The 13,484-nt window shown below is 45.3% G+C and overlaps 1 protein-coding gene across 4 annotated transcripts in view; it reads right to left on the bottom strand.

The window, feature by feature from the left end:
* GLCE (glucuronic acid epimerase) overlaps positions 1-13,484 on the bottom strand; it is a 58,863-nt gene that overhangs the window by 24,082 nt on the left and 21,297 nt on the right. Inside the window, exons 1-2 of one of the 4 annotated variants that reach the window (XM_083713153.1) lie at positions 1,865-1,947; positions 920-1,089 (exon numbers count right to left, since the gene is read on the bottom strand). The exons of 2 other annotated variants lie outside the window; for them this stretch is intronic. The gene's annotated coding sequence lies outside the window, so the exon portion shown is untranslated. Of the gene's footprint in view, positions 1-919; positions 1,090-1,864; positions 1,948-13,484 lie in introns of those variants that run through there. One more of the 4 variants, XM_083713151.1, reaches the window with a different exon arrangement.

Raw genomic sequence — 13,484 nt, 5'->3', positions numbered from 1 at the left:
GATAACGACAGGTGAAAATTAAAAGATGAAAAACAAAACTATAAGCACACAGAATGAGTACAGTTGCACTTAGGTTAAAAGAACAAAGTTCAAGTAAAGAAGATTGTATCAGTGTTATCTGGTTCGCAAGTATGGTTCCAGATTTGCCAGGGCTGTCTTGAAAATGATGGCTCTGTTGTATGTGTCATTAAAAAAAATGCCAAATCATATAAAATGTGGCTGGAGGTTCTAATCCTTGTCAAAATTGCAAATTATGTGCAATTTTTTCCTTGCTGCGAGATTCTGAACCATGTTGGTTCATGTACTGGGGGGTGGGGGTGGGAAATGGGAGTGAGCGGAAATGGCTGTCGTAATTATGAGCCCATTTAGTGTGGAGCCTAATAAATCTACTTGCTCTCCAGATGGATTAGACTATTAAGCCCCCCACCCCCTTTTGCTAATGGCACAAACAAGAACGCCAAACTCTGCCAGCTGCTTGCAAATGCATTACGAGGCCCCCTTGAAGCCAGCAAAGCACCACATTGTTGCTTCGGAGATTGATGAAGGAAGTCTCCGCAACAGATGAAAGACCTTAGCGCTGTTTCGTCAGCTTCGCTGCACCCCTATTTATAGACCAGGCGCAAGTCCCCAAACAGCCGCCTTGGTAAACCTCATTAAGTGCCCTCCAAGGAGTGCAAAGCTGCACCTATTATTGCTATTTATAAAGCTTATTCTGTGCATTCTTCAATGTATACCATGCCACCTGCCTTTCAAGGTGGAACCCGAGGGGGCGTCGCCATGACATCATGTGACTGAGGAGTAGGGTGTTCCATTCGCCTGCCAAAATGGCCCATCGAGTGAGCTCAGATGCAAGCCCCCCCAACCCGTGGGGCAGCTGGGGGGACAGGAATGGTAGATCAAAACATCTCGAGGGCATTACACATTGATGTAGGTTCCTCTTCAGCAAGTGGTAAGGCTGGCTTCGTTCCAGGTTTATCTAAACAGCTGATGGGAGAAATTCCTTTCGCCACATCTCAAAAAGGATATTGTAGAGTTGGAAAAGGTTCAGGAAAGGGCAGCCAACACGATCAAGTGGGTGGAGCAACTTCCCTGTGAAGAAAGGTTGCAGCGTTGGGGACTTTTTGCACGAGAAAAGGGCAAGAGGCAACATGCAAGAAATTTATTAAAAATATGCACTGCACAGAGAAAGTGGATAGGGAAAAGATTTTCTCCTCTCATAACGCTGGAACTCGTGGATATCCAATGAAGCTGAATGAAGATTCAGGACAGATCAAAGAAGAGAAAGCCCTTCACGTAGTATAAACGATGGAACTGACTCACACAGGGGCCACCAACTGGGATGGCTCTAAGAGACGACTGGGTAAATTCAGCGGGGAGAAGGCAATCAATGGCTACTAGCCAGGATGGCTATGCTCTGCCTCCACAGTTGGGAGGCAGCAACGCCCCTGAATACCAGTTGCTGCAAACCAAAAGGAGGGGTGAGGGCTCTTGTGCTCGAATCCTGCTTGTGGGCTTCCCATTGGGGCATCTGGTTGGCCAGTATGAGAACAGGATGCTGGACTAGATGGGCTACTGGCCTGACCCAGCAAGGCTCTTCTTACATTCTGGTTAAGTTCACTCCATGCTCTAAACACCTCCGTGCACATCTAGTCACTTGCAAACAATAAGGCCACCACGTTCTCTCTGCAGCAGCTGCCAAAGTGCCAAGAATTACTCAAGCAGCAACAGCCAGGGGTGGGGGTGGGATGGGATTAGCATCGTGGCCACAGGTAACCTCAACGAATGGGCTTGCTTGGGATGGGCACACGCACCCTGCAATGACAGCTGTCACTTAAACTGAATGGAAGGGGAATGAATACATTACCGGAGGTTCCAGCCTCCCTCCAGGAATATTACAGGTGGCATTTATTGAATGTGTGGGAGTTACTTAGCAGCTCAATATCTTAACCTTGAAGTTGCCTGGAAATCTCTGGAAACAAAAGGCTTGTTTACAGGCTGCTCAAAAGATGCTCAGCTATGATACTGCAGCACGTCCTGCTGCATTTGAGTTTGGGGGGGGGGGGGGAGAGGAAGAGACAGGCATCAAAAGCAATCAATAACCAGCCCCCTGTGCCTGAGGTTACAGAAGCCTCCTAAGAATGAGTAAACTACAGGGTGGAGTCACCTCCATTGTGGGAATCTGCACTGCCACTGGAGAGAGATGGGGAGACAAACTCCTTGAAGAGCAGCTGGTCCTTCAAACCTCCAGCGTTAAGGGCTGCTCTGAAATCTGCTGAAAAATGACATTCAGATGAAGCTGCCTTCTACTGAATCTCTGTTCACCTAGCTCAGTACTGTCTACAACCAGGGGTCAGCAAACTTTTTCAGCAGGGGGCCGGTTCACTGTCCCTCAGATCTTGTGGGGGGCGGATTATATTTTGGAGAAAAAAATGAATTCCTACGCTCCACAAATAACCCAGAGATGCATTTTAAATAAAAGCACACATTCTACTCATGTAAAAACATGCTGATTCTCAGACCGTCCACGGGCTGGATCTAGAAGGCAATTGGGCCGAATCTGGCCCCCAGGCCTTAGTTTGCCTACCCATGGTCTACACTGAGTGGTGGCTGCTCTTCAGGGTTTCAGAAAAGGGGCTTTGGCAGGTCTACCTGGAGATGCTATGGAGAAGGCTACAGACCTTTTGTATGCAAATCCCTCCTGAGTCAGAACAGGATCGGCTCTCTCCCAGGGTCTTGAGCAAAGTCTTCCCCTGCTAGCAATGTAGACAATTTAGCCTGGAACATTCTCTGTACAAATCCTGTACTCTGCCACCAAGGCACATTACCTCCCCACCCACGGCTGTGCAAGGGTGAGAGTCACTGTGCTGTAGCGATTAGAGGGCTGGACTAAAACCAGAGGGCTGGACTAAGACCAAGGTTCAAATCCCCCCTTGGCCACAAAGCTCACTGGGTGACCCTGGGCCATTCACTGCTCTCAGTTGACCTACTTCACAGGGTTGTCGTGGCAATTAAATGAGGAAGGGGAGAACCATGCACACAGCCTTGAGCTCCTTGGAGACAGTGGTGGGATATCAATGCATTAATAAAATAATAAAGTGGATATTAAAAAGGGCAGGATCCCACAGAAGTAGTTCTGTTAGCACAAAGGAATGCCCCCTTCTCTCTTGCTGCACAACCTCAAAATCTGTGCTAGGTTGTCCCACCAACAAATCTGAGGAGGGGCACACAGGGAGAGAAGAGGCAGTTCCGCTACAGAAATGGAAATGTTTGTGCTAACAGAGGTACAGTCAGACCTTGGTTCTCAAACGACGAAAACCAGGAGGTAAGTGTTCTGGTTTTTTAATGTTTTTCAGAAGCTGAACGTCCAACACGGATTCTGTTTGAGTGCAGGAAGCTCCTGCAGCCAATCAGAAACCGCACTTTGGTTTTCGAAAATTTCAGAAGTCGAACCGACTTCCGGAACGGATTACATTAGAGAACCAAGGTACGGTTGTACTTTGCTGGATACTTCCTGAAATCACCTGTGTGCTATACCAATAAAATCACAGTCAGATCCCTTTGCCAGCACCAGCAGCCTGTGAGTGGCCCAGGAGGCAAAGCACAGAATCATAGGATTGTTGAGTAGAAGTGACCAGAAAGGTTAATCTAGTCCAACCCCCTGCAATGCAGGAATCACAACTAAAGAAGTGATGAGATGACAGTCCGTGTTTAGAAACCTCCAATGGAGAGGAATCTACCACCTTCCAAGGGAGCAGGTCTTACTGTCAGAAAGGCTTGCCTTCTAGACCCCAGACCCTTTCGGTCAGCCTTCTCTGTGCACATTCCAGCTTGTCAATAAACTGTGGCACACAAAACTGGACACGACATTCCAGATGTGGTCCGACCAAGGTGGAATACAGTGAAACCATTACAGTGGTGCCTCGCAAGACGAACGCCTCGCAAGACGGAAAACCCGCTAGACGAAAGGCTTTTCCGTTTTGGAGGCGCTTCGCAAAATGAATTTCTTTATGGGCTTGCTTCGCAAGACGAAAATGTCTTGCGAGTTCCTGCGGGTTTTTCCCCCTCCCCCCCTTTTCCTAAACCGCTAAGCCGCTTATCAGCTGATCCGCTGATAAGCCGCTTAACAGCTGATCGCTAAAAGCCGCTAAACCGCTAATAGCGCTAATCTGCTAAGCTGTCAATGGGCTTGCTTCACAAGACGAAAAAACCGCTATATGAAGAGCCTCACAGAACGGATTAATTTCGTCTTGCGAGGCACCACTGTACTTCCCTTGATCTGGACACTAGACTGCCATTGATGCAGCCGAGGACTGCTTGCATGTAGTCAGTGAAGGGGGCAGGAGAGAAGAAAGCACCTTTCAGGCCCACTCACAACACCTGCACATTTGGTACAATTTCAGAAAACGGAGAGGCACTACACACAAGTAGCTCTACACTTTCTGACACTGCACTGATGGGGGCAATCTTGTGTCCCACTCCATACAGGTTGGAGGGAAGGAGTGGTCATTTGAACAGGGTTTGCCTCCCAACTGCATCCTCCTGCCACCCAGAAGGATGGGGATAATATTGGGCTACATTACAGGGCTGTAAGCATCCCTGAGAATATACCGTAGGAGAAGCATTTGTAATATCCTCTCCAAAATACTTTTAGCGGGTGAGCTAAAACCACCCGGTCAATTTGTTATTACGGTCTGGTTAATTTCCAAATCTGATGTTTTAAAACCTTCTTTTAGGCACTGTTACCCATCGTGAGGATTTTGGAGAAGGAAGGGTTATGAAGCCTAAGCAAGCCAATCTTTTAAAAGAAAAATAATCCACGGTTTCATGCCAATGCATTTAATTATCTCTTTCTGCAGACTTCTTTACACTGTTTGCACACTGGGAGGTGTTTTTTTTTTTAAGTATTTTTTTGGTGGGGGGGGGGAGATAAGAGGCATGAGAAAGATAACTGCTGTAAGAATTTATACAATTCAGGTCCCCTTTTCCTCCAAAGCCCATGGATTTCGCTTAATTCAGAGCCCCGTGGCTGCTGGATCGTGTGTAAGTGCTCTGCGCATCAAGAATTCTTAAAGCACTCCGCTCAGATACAAATTGCATTATTTTTATTGATTTTTACATTACGGTGAGATTTGCTTCTGCAGTAATCGCAGAGGTTTCGGGAACAATTAAAAGCGTTCCCAATTTTCCACCAGCAATGGAATGATTATTTTTCATGACTGAAGTGTCATTTTAATAAAAAGAGCTGCTATAATTCATACCGCTGGAACTTGCAAATAATTACCACTATCCGTTATAGGCCAATACATCCAGAAATTAGCAATAAGGCAGAGCATCCAAGAGCTGTCTCTCTCTGCCAGGCAGCATAGCCCACAGATCTTTTTAAATACTGTAGCTGTTTAAGAATTCTAAATACATATTTACAGCCAATATAAAGAACCTTCTAAATCGTGGCTTGCTTTATTTCACTGGGCAGGGATGGAGTGGGATAAGATCTGGTCCAGGAGTCTCCGCTAAAATGGGAGGGATGGTGGGGTCCCAGGTACCTTGAAGCAGGGGGGCACTGGGAGGCCATGCCTTGAAAAAAACATCTCTAGAGCCAGAAGATTTTGCAAGGATCCCAATATCCTCTTTTTAGGGCAAGGTGCTTAAACAGATGGTAGGCATTCAGTTACTCCTGGATGACCACTGAGTATCCAGACACCTCAAGGGTGGAGAAAGGTATGGACATCTGCTGTAATTTTTTGGTGTGAGCGCCTTCCCAACCTCCTAACCATTTTAAATCATTGCAATGAAATCATGATCATTTGTTTCTTGAGCATTTTACAGAAATACACACACTGTTGAAGGGTGAGTACAGAAATTCCATAAATGATATAGTAGGCAAGAGTTCACGTAGGTTAAGGTGCCAAGGTTAAAGTAGAACGCAGGAAGCTGTTTTTTACTGAGTCAGGCCACTAGTCCATCTAGCTCAGTATTGTCTACACTGACTGGCAGCAGCTCTCCAGACTTTTAGGCAAGGGCTCTGCCAGCCCTACCTGGAGACACTGGGGACATTCTCCATGCAAAGCAGGTGCTCTGTGCTACTGTATGGCCCTTCTCCAGCATCTCTGACACCTGTAGGAACTCCACTTGAAAGAGATTGAGTGATATTTGTTACTGAATGCTTCTGTTACATTGTAGGGATGGGAGAAAAAAACCCAAATTCAGTCTGCATTCACATTTTCTGAAACACTATGCAAACCTAAACACAGCCATCCTTCAGAATTCACACTTTCAATTTTTATTCAAAATAGTTCAAAGATGCCAATAAACCGGGGGGGGGGGGGACTGTGCACAAAATGCAAATATTAGCAAAAATAACATGCAAAAATGTTTGGGTGGAAATTGCTTTGCATCAATGTGAATATTAGGCAAAACTGAATGTAAAAAAAATTATTAGGATAACCTGCACTGAAATGTTGATAGGGAAATTCTACTCAGGAAAATTGGCACCGATGAATTTTTGTGAGTGTTTTTTTAATGCGAACTGATGTGGCAGTATGGAGAACTGAACTTAGGACCGGCAAAAAGCAAAATCCAGACGTGCCCCTCCCTATTACACTGCACGTCTCACCCACTTGCATCCGCCAAGATCAGTGCCAAGCTAAGGTAGGTTTCCTGTCAATGAAAGAAGGTAGTTTTATTTGTCTTCTTGATTATCTATATTGAATGATGCAGAGGGGAGGAAGAACTCGAGAGCTTGTGCCAACACACTTGCTCACAGTACGATGCCTCTTCCCAGAACAACTGGCACACTGCTCCTGACTACCACTGCTTACTGGCAAAAAAGAAAAAGAGCTAACCTGATCACTTCTAAGCCTGCTGCCCTTTTCCCCTGGAGGAGGCAAAGTGTTGCACTGTATTTAGTGCTCATCGATTTGCAAGCTTGGAGGGGATTGCAAACCAATGCCTAACGACCGCTCTATAGTCCCCCGTAAGAGCATCATTAGCCTAACAAAAATACATGCAAAAATATGTGCTGGAACAGACAACGCGACGTCTCCATCCGTAATCTTGATCACATAAATGTTACTTTGGGCAAAAAAGAAAGAAAGAGGGAAATTATAAATGCGCCTGTTGGCAGGAGAGCCCGAAAACTTCTCAGAAATTATACAAGAATTTATCCATCGTGCATGCACCATATCCATCACTGTGTGCAGCTTTTTAATTAAACCTCCTCCAGCTAAGAAAGTTAGTAAAGATTCTTGCCTCGCCATTTAGCAAATATGCCCAAGAGCGACACACATGGAGTTATGCAAACGCCGAAGGACTACTTCCAGGAATAACTTTGAAATTAAGCAAGGGTTGGGACACAGACACACACATACACACAGAGATAGAGGAATCTTGATCAACTGCCAGCTGGTTAAAAGGAGGATTTAGTCATGAACTCTACATTAGCAGAATCATGACTAGGTGCACAGAACTTGGAGTAAGCTGAGCTCCAGCCCGCTGACACACCCAGACTTTGCAGGAACAGCTCCTCTGTGCAGCTGAAAAGAATCTGGGAGCATTAAAATTTAGCAGTTTAAAGTTGAACCACTTGCTGAGAACAAGCGCTTTGGAGCTCAGATTGTTGTGGGCGAGGCTCAAACCGCAGAGCCGCAGGCAGATCTCTGTGGCAGGAGGCATGCAGAAGAAGGAGGAAGTTCAGAAAAGGGAGACCTAAATGATCCAGGGGATGAAGTCACTCCCCTACGAAGAAAGGTTACAGCGATTGGGACTTGTTAGTTTGAGAAGAGGAGACATGGCAGAAGTTTGTAAAATTATGCACAACATGGAGAAAGTGGATAAAGGCAAGGTTCCTCAAATAACACCTCAGAGACATCCAGTGAAGCTGAAGATTCAGAAAGGATAAAAGAAAGGACTTCATCATGCAACTCACAGTTAAACTATGGAACTCACTCCTGCAGGAGGCAGCAATGGCCACCAATTTGGATGGCTTTAAAATAGGACTGGGCAAATTCCCAGAGGAGATGGCTATCAAAGGCTGCTGCTAGCCACAATGGCTATGCTCTGCCTCCATAGTTGGAGACAGCAATGCTTCTGAATACTAATTGCTGGAAACCACAAGAGAGGAGATGGCCCTTGAACTCAGGTCCTGCTTGTGGGTTTCCCATTGGGGCATCTGGTTGGCCTCTGAGAACAGGATGCTGGACTAGATGGGCCATTGGTCTGTTCTAGCAGCCAACCTCACCTTATGTTCCTATGAGAGAGAAGCCAGGTCCTGTCTACCAAACAGAACGTCGGCAGTTCCAGTATAGTTTCTGCTACTGCTGCTATGAGATTGTTCGATGGCATCTGATATGTTTTTAACTAAGGTTATTTGCGAGGCTGCTTTATTTTAATTTTTAAAAGTATTTTTAGGCCATCTGTGATTCTATCCAAGAAAGGGTGTGGTACAAATAAATATGCTATGTATGTATAAATAAATGAAATGTGGAACACCACTACCTGCTTGCACTTGGGAGTCAATGGCAACTCCTATAGAAGATGCAGGATTTGGCTTGAGCTTTGCTTGGTCCAGCAAAACAAATTAGGTTTTCCAAAACAGGGCAGATAAGTTTCAAGTCCTCAGGGAAGTGTGAATAAATATGCTGGCCTGGATGACCTTTCCAAAAGAGAAAAATGCTGATTGTAAAAGAAAAAGAAAAAAGAACTGTATAGGGAGAGTTGCTGACAACTCAGAAAGCATAAATACATAAATATTTTCATTTCATAATGTACCAGGGGGGAAAAACCACTTTGAAGAGCCAGCCTTGAAATGATATTGGGGTTGGGGAGTTAATATTAGCAGAGTTGCTTTCAAAATGTGTCCTGCCTTCCGACAAGTGACAACGAACCTGCAAAAGGCTGCTATGCAGAAAGTTAATAATAGCCTCCAGTCAAGGGAGCTTTTCATCAGTTGGTTCTCCCTCCCTCCTCTCCCCTTGGTTTTAGGAACCATCACCGCCCTAGTTATGTGTGGGCGAACCTTTGGTCTTTCCATATAGGACCACCATCATAGCAAATGTTTGGTCTTTCCAAATAGCATCAGCTATATTTGGTTTCCTTTGAAATTCTACAGAATTACAACAGGGCCTCCATTCTTATAAGCGCCTGAACTGTTAGGTGCCCCCATTATCTAGACCAGTGTTTCCCAACCTTGGGTCTCTAGCTGTTTTTGGACTACACTTCCCATCATCCCTGACCACTGGTCTTGCTTGCTAAGTATGATGGGAGTTGTAGTCCAAAAACAGCTGGAGACCCAAGGTTGGGAAACACTGATCTAGACTGATAGACTTCGGTCCTCACACCAGTCTCTGACTAACGGCAAGAGCTTCCATTCATCTCAGAGAAGCAGCGCTGCCTTACATTACCAAGACAGGATTCCCCACCCCAATTCAAATACTGCTCTTTTCAGGGTCTTTGTGCTAAGAATCTCTCTCATTCCAGAAATATAGCGGCGTGGCAGTTTCCAGAAGAACTGCAGGAGGAGCGTCAGCCTGGACGCTGCCCCTGCAAATCCAGACAGGCTCCCACCTTCCCAGGGAAACTGCTGAGCCAAAGCCATGAGGCAAGACAACGAGTTAGTCTCTGTGGAAATTTCCAGGCACACATGTTGGAACAGTCTTGCTTAGACTTGTTTTTTTATGCCGAAGGAAAGAAAATGAGCGATGTGTTCTAAGCGTTCTAAGCCGTTTGCAAAGAGTCGATCTGCAAGCCTGGAGAAGAAACAACAGTGTGGCAGGGAGAGAAGCAGGAATTCCACAATGTAGGATGAGGAAAGTGAGAAGAAGAGTGAGGGGTTGCTGGAAATGGAAGCTGAGCTCACAGATACGAGCCTCAGCTCTGCAATTCTCTGGACTATCTTATGTTGAGAGTTGTTAGCAGGGCACTGTTCCCCCTTCCCACAGCTACAGTTCTCAAGGTTTTCTGGGGAAGAGGACTGATTGTTAAACCACTCTGGGAATTGACACTCTTGTGAGGGGAACAGGGGCTTCACGACAACTCTCAGCATCTTTAGCAAACTACAGTTCCTAGGATTCTATATAGGGGGAAGCCATGGCTGTTTAGAGTGGTATGATACTGGTTTAAATTTATAGGGCAGGTGGGGCTGACAACTGCCAATTGCTTTTGCCCCATACCACACACTTACTCTTGGCACACAGCTAACTCCTTGGCCTGTGCTTGTTCAGAGATCGCCAATCCTGTTTCACCTGCACCTATCTATTCTCCCCCACTGCATCTGGCTGCAGCTCAGTGGCAGAGGTTCAATCTCCAGCATCAACAGGTAGGGGTAAGAATGCTTCCTGCCCAAAATCTTGAAAAGCCGCTGTCCTTTAGTGTAGACCAGTGGTTCCCAAACTGTTAATGGCAACCCTGTCACCCTTGGTTCCATAAACAGCTCCGGCCCTACGCTATAAAAAACATCACTCATAATAGTGTTTGGCACAAGCCATTAAGAAGATAATAACACAATACCATTCAGAACAGTAACAATTAATTGCACATTTATTTAAAATCCAGTTGTAAGTATTTGGTTTACTTAATTCAACAAAACTGAGGAACTTGATCAAGTGATACCAGTATTTCCAAGTCTGATAGTTATTTAGCAAGAATCTTAGATACCACATTTAGTAACTACTTCAGTAAATTCTTAATGTCCAGGATTGGCTTGTTGAAGTGATAAAGGTTTCCCTACATCTGGTTTAAAGTAACTTAGCAGGAGTCTTAAATCACCATGTTTAGTAATTGGCAGCTGATTTCTTTGCTTGAAGAGAAGTCGGATGACCACACGAAAACCACATTTCATCAAATATGATGTTGGAAATGCAACACTGAGCTTCTTAAACCGCTGACAATAGTGCAGGATAGCATTCAGAAATTCCCCTTCTGCAACCAAAACTCTTAAAACCTTGGCTTCAGCTCAATGTCATTTTGTAGCTCAATTAGTTATTCCTCCACTACCCTATCTTGTGACCTCGCTGTGAATTGCAACAAACTCAGAATTGTGAATGGAAACAAATGCGACCAAAGGAAATACTGTAGCTTGGATATTGCCAACAGCACTGAAACTTTAAATATGAAGCAAGGGAGGTGTTTCGCTCTAGGTTCTAGCTTGGTCAATTGAAAAAAAGTGAACAGTGCACTCAGAGGGTCACACCTCCAGAGCCCCACTGCTACTCGCTTGCTTTTTCATGCCTCTCTGGGTGATCCCTGTGGGTCAGTACTGCTCACATGGGAATCATGGGTATAAGACAGATCTGATGAATCACTGGCATGACTTGGAATAAGGCAGCTTCCTAGATTCCTATCTTTGCGAAATCCTTCCCTTTTAAGGAGGACTGTGCTGGACTCCCACCCCTTGGCCACCCGACTCAAAGCACAGCTTTCCCTGGTGAAACAGCCTCCCCAACCAGGCCAACTCCCCAGTTACCAGTCTGCTCGGCTCTCGTGACAGGTGGGCGAGCTTATTTAGAAACTGATGCCACCAATGCTAATAGATTCTTCCAATAAATCTATTTTTAATTGGGACACCAAGATTGGAATCTCGGAACTCCAAAATGGGATCAAACAGGTCAAGAGCCAACCCAGCCGCCCCCCTCACAGGACGTTCTGGGCTTTGGAGCCAATCGGAAGGGATTTAGACATCCCTTCACACAAGCCTAAGCAAAGCATGGGTTTCACAGTGCACAGGAAAGTGTGGATTAACCACTGAAATGCAACTAAAAACATCCAGTGAAGATTCTTCACCATGCATTTGGGGGCAGAAGAAACGTCATTTGATAACCTGCAGGAAAAATGCCCCGCCAGCCCCCTCACCCTGTAGATCTGGGCTCCCTCCCTGCTGCCAGCCCTGTAGCTACAATTGCACCCTTGCCCACAGCTGTGCTCATGCTGCCATGCCAGCAGCTAGGGCTCAGCAGCAGCAGTGAGGGGAAGGGATCTGTGGCACAGGTAAAGTCTTGGCAGAGCTGGCAACGGCACAACAGCAGGTATGGGATCTGCCGCCTGAGGCAAATTTATTCACCTCGCCTCACTGAAGCACTGGCCTTGCCTAAGACGAGGCTAAAAAAGGGCCGTCTAGTCCAGCATCCTGTTCTCACAGTGGCCACCCAGATGCCTTTGGAAAGCCATGAGTCAAACAGCACTCTGTCCACCTGCAGTTCCCAGCAAGTGGAATTCAGAGAGGCACAACCCCTCTGATCACAGATGCAGAGCATTGTGGCTAGTAGTCATGAGTAGCCATGTCCAATGCTCTTTTAAAGCCATCCAAGTTGTCTGCTCAAAGCTTTCAAGAACAACACCCAATCTATCCTTTTGCTTGTGGCAAAAATATTAGGCATGCAGATATATCACACACACATATATAGCACATATTTATACCCTTTTCAGTTCAAGTCAACAAGCCCTTCTTTCCTGCTGCTGCATGCTGGGCACAGATATTTTTAACTAGCCCGTGTTCTCGTCCTTCACCATATTAACAAATTCAGTGTCACTTAAGATGTATTAAATTCTGCAATATAGCAAGCAGTCTGATGCTTTGGGGTGGGGGTTAAATGAATAATTCATGAAGGCAAGAACAGTTTACACAAAGCATTGCGATTTTGCAATCATCCCTCCCCTCCCTCTTTCCCCCACCCTCAAAGAAGCCCCGCAAGACTACACTTAAGGCAATCAAGTCTCTGATATGGTCCTTTTGACAGCAAAATGATTTTCAGCAAGCAACACGTTCATCATAATGTTGAGCATATCCATCAGGCTTTTTTATTTAAAAAAAGCATGCCCAGGACAGGGGTCTATGAATAAGGCTGCTTTCCCTCAGTGGGATTCAATCCAATCCGCTTCTAAATATGTATAATGCCATAACATTAAAGCTCTGTAGATTGCCATCAGTCCTCCTGCAGTTTAATTTCATCAACCTTCGAAATTCAGATCAGCACGCACTTTCATCCACAAAAGACACCTCAGAATTGAGGCTCCATAAGTAGGCTGCAAAATGCACTTATAGGATGCATTTTAAACCTACAGCAGAAGGGAGGGGGGAGCTTGTCTGCAGATTAAATACACATACTGGAACTTAGTTTGTTGCAGGTTAATATGAAGCCCATGATCAGTTGATGTTTTGGAACTATGCTAAGTCTGAACCCAAACTGATACTTCCGCAAAGAACATAGCAAGTACCTGATGAAAAATTCCAAAATACTGGCTGAATTGTTCAGGTATGGAATGCAGGAGAACACCACAATTCTAATTCTAACAACGATTTACTGTTTTTCCAGGGAAAAACTTAATTACCTTCCTTTTTTAGCCAAGCAGTAAAGATGAACAAATGTATCACACTTTTCTCCTTTTGAAAATAAGGAATTTGGAACATTTAAAAACATAAGTTATCTGGCAATGCTATACAGCGTCACAGGGCACAGAAAGTGTGTAGATTCTGCCCACACAAGGTTACTATT

This window comes from Podarcis gaigeae (genome assembly GCF_964106915.1).
Source record: "Podarcis gaigeae genome assembly, chromosome: 14".
Taxonomy (NCBI): Eukaryota; Metazoa; Chordata; class Lepidosauria; order Squamata; family Lacertidae; genus Podarcis; species Podarcis gaigeae.
The sequence above is the reverse complement of the archived record's forward strand: the minus strand, read 5'-3'. Positions and strand labels throughout refer to the sequence as shown.